Source organism: Azolla caroliniana, unplaced genomic scaffold (assembly GCF_043228905.1).
Source record: "Azolla caroliniana isolate FFs.n. ecotype wild unplaced genomic scaffold, voAzoCaro1.0.p SCAF_12, whole genome shotgun sequence".
In the NCBI taxonomy this organism is placed as follows: domain Eukaryota; kingdom Viridiplantae; phylum Streptophyta; class Polypodiopsida; order Salviniales; family Salviniaceae; genus Azolla; species Azolla caroliniana.
In genome coordinates this window covers 13,419,894-13,425,851 of record NW_028230447.1, presented here as the reverse complement: position 1 = coordinate 13,425,851, position 5,958 = coordinate 13,419,894, and positions in this window count along the sequence as shown.

The following is a 5,958-nucleotide window of genomic DNA, read 5'->3' as shown; positions in this document are numbered from 1 at the left end:
TTAATCCACAAGATTCTACAATAACATGACAGTTATTTAGGATAGCTAATTAGCTACTTTACTAAACTATGGTAGAAGCTAGGATAGCTAATTAGCTAGTACGATAGCTAATTAGCTAGTATGATAGCTAATTAGGTACTTTACTCAACTATGGTAGTAGTTAGGATAGCTAATTAGGTACTTTACTCAACTATGGTAGTAGTTAGGATAGCTTATTAGCTACTAGGACATCTAATTAGCTGCCAGTAGCTAATTAGCTACTAGGACAGCTAATTAGCTGCCAGTAGCTAATTAGCTACTAGGATAGCTTATTAGCTACTTTACACAACTATGGCAGTAGCTACTAGGATAGCTAATTCGCTAGGATAGCTAATTCGCTAGTAGGATAGCTAATTAGTTGCCAGCAGCTAATTAGCTACTAGGATAGCTAATTAGCTACTAGGATAGCTAATTAGTTGCCAGTAGCTAATTAGCTAGTAGGATAGCTAATTAGGTACTTTACTCAACTATGGTAGTAGCTAATTAGCTAGTAGGATAGCTAATTAGCTACTTTACTCAACTATGGTAGTAGCTAATTAGCTAGTAGGATAGCTAATTAGCTACTAGGATAGCTAATTAGCTGCTAGTAGCTAATTAGCTACTAGGATAGCTTATTAGCTACTTTACACAACTATGGCAGTAGCTAATTAGTTACTAGGATAGCTAATTAGTTGCCAGTGGCTAATTAGCTAGTAGGATACCTAATTAGCTTTTTTACACAACTATAGTACTAGCTAATTAGCTAGTACCATAGCTAATTACCTACTAGGATAGCTAATTAGCTAGTAGGATAGCTTATTAGCTACTTTACACAACTATAGTAGTAGCTAGGATAGCTAATTAGCTACTATGGTAGCTAATTAGCTACTTTACTCAACTATGGTAGTAGCTAGGATAGCTAATTAGCTACTTTACTAACTATGGTAGTAGCTAGGATAGCTAATTAGCTACTTTATTAACTATGGTGGTAGCTAGGATAGCTAATTAGCTACAATGAAAGCTAATTAGCTACTTTCTCAACTATGTAGTAGCTAGGATAGCTTATTAGCTACTAGGACAGCTAATTAGCTGCCAGTAGCTAATTAGCTACTAGGATAGCTAATTAGCTGCCAGTAGCTAATTAGCTACTAGGATAGCTTATTAGCTACTTTACACAACTATGTCAGTAGCTAATTAGCTACTATGATAGCTAATTAGCTAGTAGGATAGCTAATTAGCTAGTAGGATAGCTAATTAGTTGCCAGTAGCTAATTAGCTAGTAGGATAGCTAACTAGCTACTAGGATAGCTTATTAGCTACTTTACACAACTATGTCAGTAGCTAATTAGCTACTATGATAGCTAATTAGCTAGTAGGATAGCTAATTAGCTAGTAGGATAGCTAATTAGTTGCCAGTAGCTAATTAGCTAGTAGGATAGCTAATTAGCTTTTTTACACAACTATGGTACTAGCTAATTAGCTAGTACCATAGCTAACTAGCTACTAGGATAGCTTATTAGCTACTTTACACAACTATGGCAGTAGCTAATTAGTTACTAGGATAGGTAATTAGTTGCCAGTGGCTAATTAGCTAGTAGGATAGCTATTTAGCTTTTTTACACAACTATGGTACTAGCTAATTAGCTAGTACCATAGCTAATTAGCTACTAGGATAGCTAATTAGCTAGTAGCTCATTAGCTGCCAGTAGCTAATTAGCTAGTAGGATAGCTAATTAGAAAAGACTAAGCTTATTAGCTACAGTATGGTATACCTGTTTGTTTTCTCCACTCATTTGGTAGAGTTGTACTGCAATCTCCCAAACAGAATGCAGCAATTCGACAGGCATGTTGAAAACAAAGCAGATGGTATGTGTGGTTGCATGGTTGTAGGTGAACCAACAAAGACGCAGTTTTGTCCTCCACACCTAACCCGCAAGCGATGCAACGTGCTTGAACTGTCAATAAATCATTTTCTGGTTCTACTTCATTTGGTAAGGGAGCAAGAATGTTCAGGTCCAAATCCTGTCTGGTCCTTACCATTCCCTCCACAAAATGTAGCTTCTTCTTAAGGCAGCTAACTACTTGTTCTTGATGAATGTATTGTTCCTTCAACGCAACAGAGAAATTTACCGATTAATTATTCTTGTTGTTGAAAGATACACCAACTTTGCTCAGGAATCGTTAACTTACTTGAAGCTTATCCAAACTTACTTTCTGAAATGATACGGAGGAACGAGCCATCTGAAATATCATTTCAGAAATCAGAAATAGTGCAAAATCAGAATATGTGAGAATCAAAAACCCCAATCAACAACAACAAAAATGGTGCAAAATCTTTAACTTAACCTAATCAAAATCTGTAATCAGAAGTTTGAAATCAGAAACCCTAATCAAAATCTGTAATCAGAAGTTTGTAACCAGAAACCTTATTCAGAAATTCTAATCAGAAATTTATAATCAAAAACCCTAATCAGAAATTTCAATCAGAAACCCTAATAAAAAATTTCAATCACAAACCCTAATCAGAAATCCTAAGCAGAAATTTATAAACAAAAACCCTATTCAGAAATTCTAATTTGTAATCAAAATTTGTAACCAGAAACCCTATTCAGAAATTCTAATCAGAAATTTATAATCAAAAACCCTAATCAGAAATTTCAATCACAAACCCTAATCAGAAATTTCAATCACAAACCCTAATCACTAAAGACAGGATTAAACACAAAAAAAGTAATATAAACACACCTGTTGCTACTCCCCGATTTGCGAGACATCCTTGTATGGGACTCCAAGGACTTCGCCCTATTCGATTTTGGGGAAATATGAATCGGCACCAAAGTTCAGACAGTAGTCAAAAAGAAAAAACAAATGTTTGGGGTTTCTGTAACTGAAACATACCTGGACGATGATCGAGCGGGTTCTGTGTTGTAGCTCTCAATCTGCAATGTCGATTTTTTGCTGTTGCGGGAGCTACGTCTGCGTTCGTGCTCTGAGTACTCCATCTGCGTTCAAAATTAGACTTAGGCTAAACAGGAAATTGATGACATTGAAGTCGACCTTAGATGATGGTGATATTCCCCAAGTTCCACTACGTCTGAAACAGAAGTTCAAATATTTGAGTTTTTTCATAAATTAGTTTTTCAAATATTTGATTTTCCCACAATAAAGACTAGCTAAACAAATAGCTAATTAGCTATGGCCATTTTAGTAGCTAATTAGCTATAATAGTGTTTCCACTCGCATGCTTTTACCCATTTCTCTCTTACATTCTAAGCATCAATTAATACACTGTACTCGTGGGATTCACAAGTTTCATATCTTCCTTCAAATATATCTCTTTCTTGCGATCCATTCATAAGGAGCCTTATCTCATATTCTTCTTTCTCCTAGTCCAAAACCCCAGCGGTTCCCACCCGACTCACATAACGATCCGACGTCGAAAGGCATGACACAAGTGGTGAACCCGATGTGAACACGGGTGGCAAGGAGATGGAGACTAACAATATGATGGTGATGTTTGAGCGGATGCTACAAGAACAACGCTCGATGTCGGAGATTGCAACGACAGTTGAGTAGCTCGTGCAACGGAACGGGCAATTCAACGGGAAAGATGTGTCGCGATATTTGCAGGATTACAAGGCAGAAATACTACGGTGTGGAATATCGGAAGGATTGCAAGTGACATCCTTCAATCGGGTGGCTACAGACGGGCTTCAAGGGAGTATCCACGGGATACGACAACAGAATCCTGTTGGGATTTCGGTCCCTCCGGATGGGATGTCCGGAGATGAATGACGGCAAGCCCGGTTGCGGTTACGGAGCCGGATGACGAATGTACCCGGAGAGAGATCCGGATGACGGCAAGCCCGGTTCCGGTTACGGAGCCGGATGATGAAGACCCTGGCTACGGAGCCGGATGCTGAAGACCCCGGTAACGGAGCCGGATGACGAATGTACCCGGAGAGAGATCCGGATGACGGCAAGCCCGGTTCCGGTTACGGAGCCGGATGATGAAGACCCTGGCTACGGAGCCGGATGCTGAAGACCCCGGTAACGGAGCCGGATGACGAATGTACCCGGAGAGAGATCCGGATGCGGGGACATATTTGTGAATATGTTTTGCCAAGAGCCCTTGAGGCTATATTTGTAAATAGCCCGAAAGTCATACGTGTATAAATATGACTTAGGGCAAACAGTTTAAATGTTGTTGCTCATTTTATGTTTTCAGCTGAGAGAGAGCGAAGTGAGAGCAGCCGAGAGAGACAGAGAGAGAAAGGAAGAGGTCGACGCCTCTGTGTATTACCGCCGCCTGTGGCGAAGACAGTGAGCTCAAGGTTGTTGCCTTGTAGCTTCACCATTGTACATCTCAGTGTATAGTGATAGTTGGAGTTTGAGGACTCCCGTGGTTTTTCCCATTTAGGGTTTTCCACGTAAAAATTCCAGTGTACCTTTTCTCTCTACTGTCCTCGTGCACTTTGTATTTCCCAATTTCTGTGAGTTGATCCTATTCCTCGGTTGTGGCCGAGCACTGTTTATAACAATTTGGTATCAGAGCGACGGTAACACAGAAAATGGAAGGCGGCGGTAGTGGACCTCCGGGCATGATGGTGTTGAACTCACAGAACTACGCCGACTGGAAGATAAAGATGGAAGACCTTCTCATCGTCCGAGACCTGTACGAACCGATCGACAATGCCGAGATACCCAAGGGGGTAATAGAGTCGGAGTGGAAGCTCCTGAACCGGAAAGCCGTAGCGACGATCCGGCAATATGTCGATGTAAGTGTCCTGCATCATGTGGCGAACGATACGAACGCCTATGAGATGTGGAAGAAGTTGTCGGGCCTCTACGAGAGGAAGAATGCGTTGAACCGGACCTCCCTGATGAGGAAGATAGTGAACCTCAAGTACCGGGACGGCGAGAATATGGTGGAACACGTGAGCACGTTCATGGGATTCGTGAACCAGCTTGCGGCGATCAAGTTCCCGTTGGAGGATGCAATGCAAGCCATCATTCTGATGTGTACATTGCCGGAAAGCTGGGAGAACTTGGTGGTGACTCTCAGCACCTCCTGCACCGAAGATAACTTGTCTCTACAAACGGTAAAGACAAGCATTTTGAACGAAGAAGCGCGTCGGAGAGATAAAGAACCGGTTTCCGATCCGAAGATGCTGCTTACCGAATCGGATCGGGGAAGACAATGGAACCGGAGTCCGCAAAGACGGGAGAAGTCGGGGACCCGGTCGCAGTCAAGAGGAAGGCCCACGTGCTTCCACTGTGGGAAGCCGGGGCACTTCCGGAAGAATTGTCGGCATTACCGAAAGGACAACGGAGCCGACGACACCGATTCGAAGAAGTCACCGGAGAGAAACGGTGCATACCGGGGAGCCACGGACCGGAGAGGTCCGGATCGGCGAGGGCAGGACCGGAAAGGAACGACGGCACTCGCGGCAAGTGAAGAAGAAATAATGCTCATTACCGAAGAGAGGGAGCTGAACCTTGCCGGTGAAGAGATGACCTGGGTGGTCGATTCCGGAGCGTCGTTCCACCTGACCCCGGAGAAGAAATACTTCTCATCCTACACAGCCGGTGAGCACGGCTGTGTCCGGATGGGAAATGAAGGTACGTGCCGGATTGCCGGCATAGGAGACGTGTGGCTGATGACATCAACCGGATGCAAGATGCTGCTGAAGGATGTGCGACACGTTCCGGAGGTCCGATTGAACCTGATCTCGGCCGGGAGGCTAGATGATGAAGGCTACACGGGTAGCATCCGGAACGGTGTCATGAAGTTCAGCAAGGGGAGCTTGATAGTGGCTCGGGCCCGGAAGGTCAACACACTGTACCTGATGAATGCCTGGTTATGTCCGGAAGAGCTGAATGTGGCAGCCGACACTGCCGGTGAGCTGTGGCACAAGAGACTGTGCCACATGAGTGAGA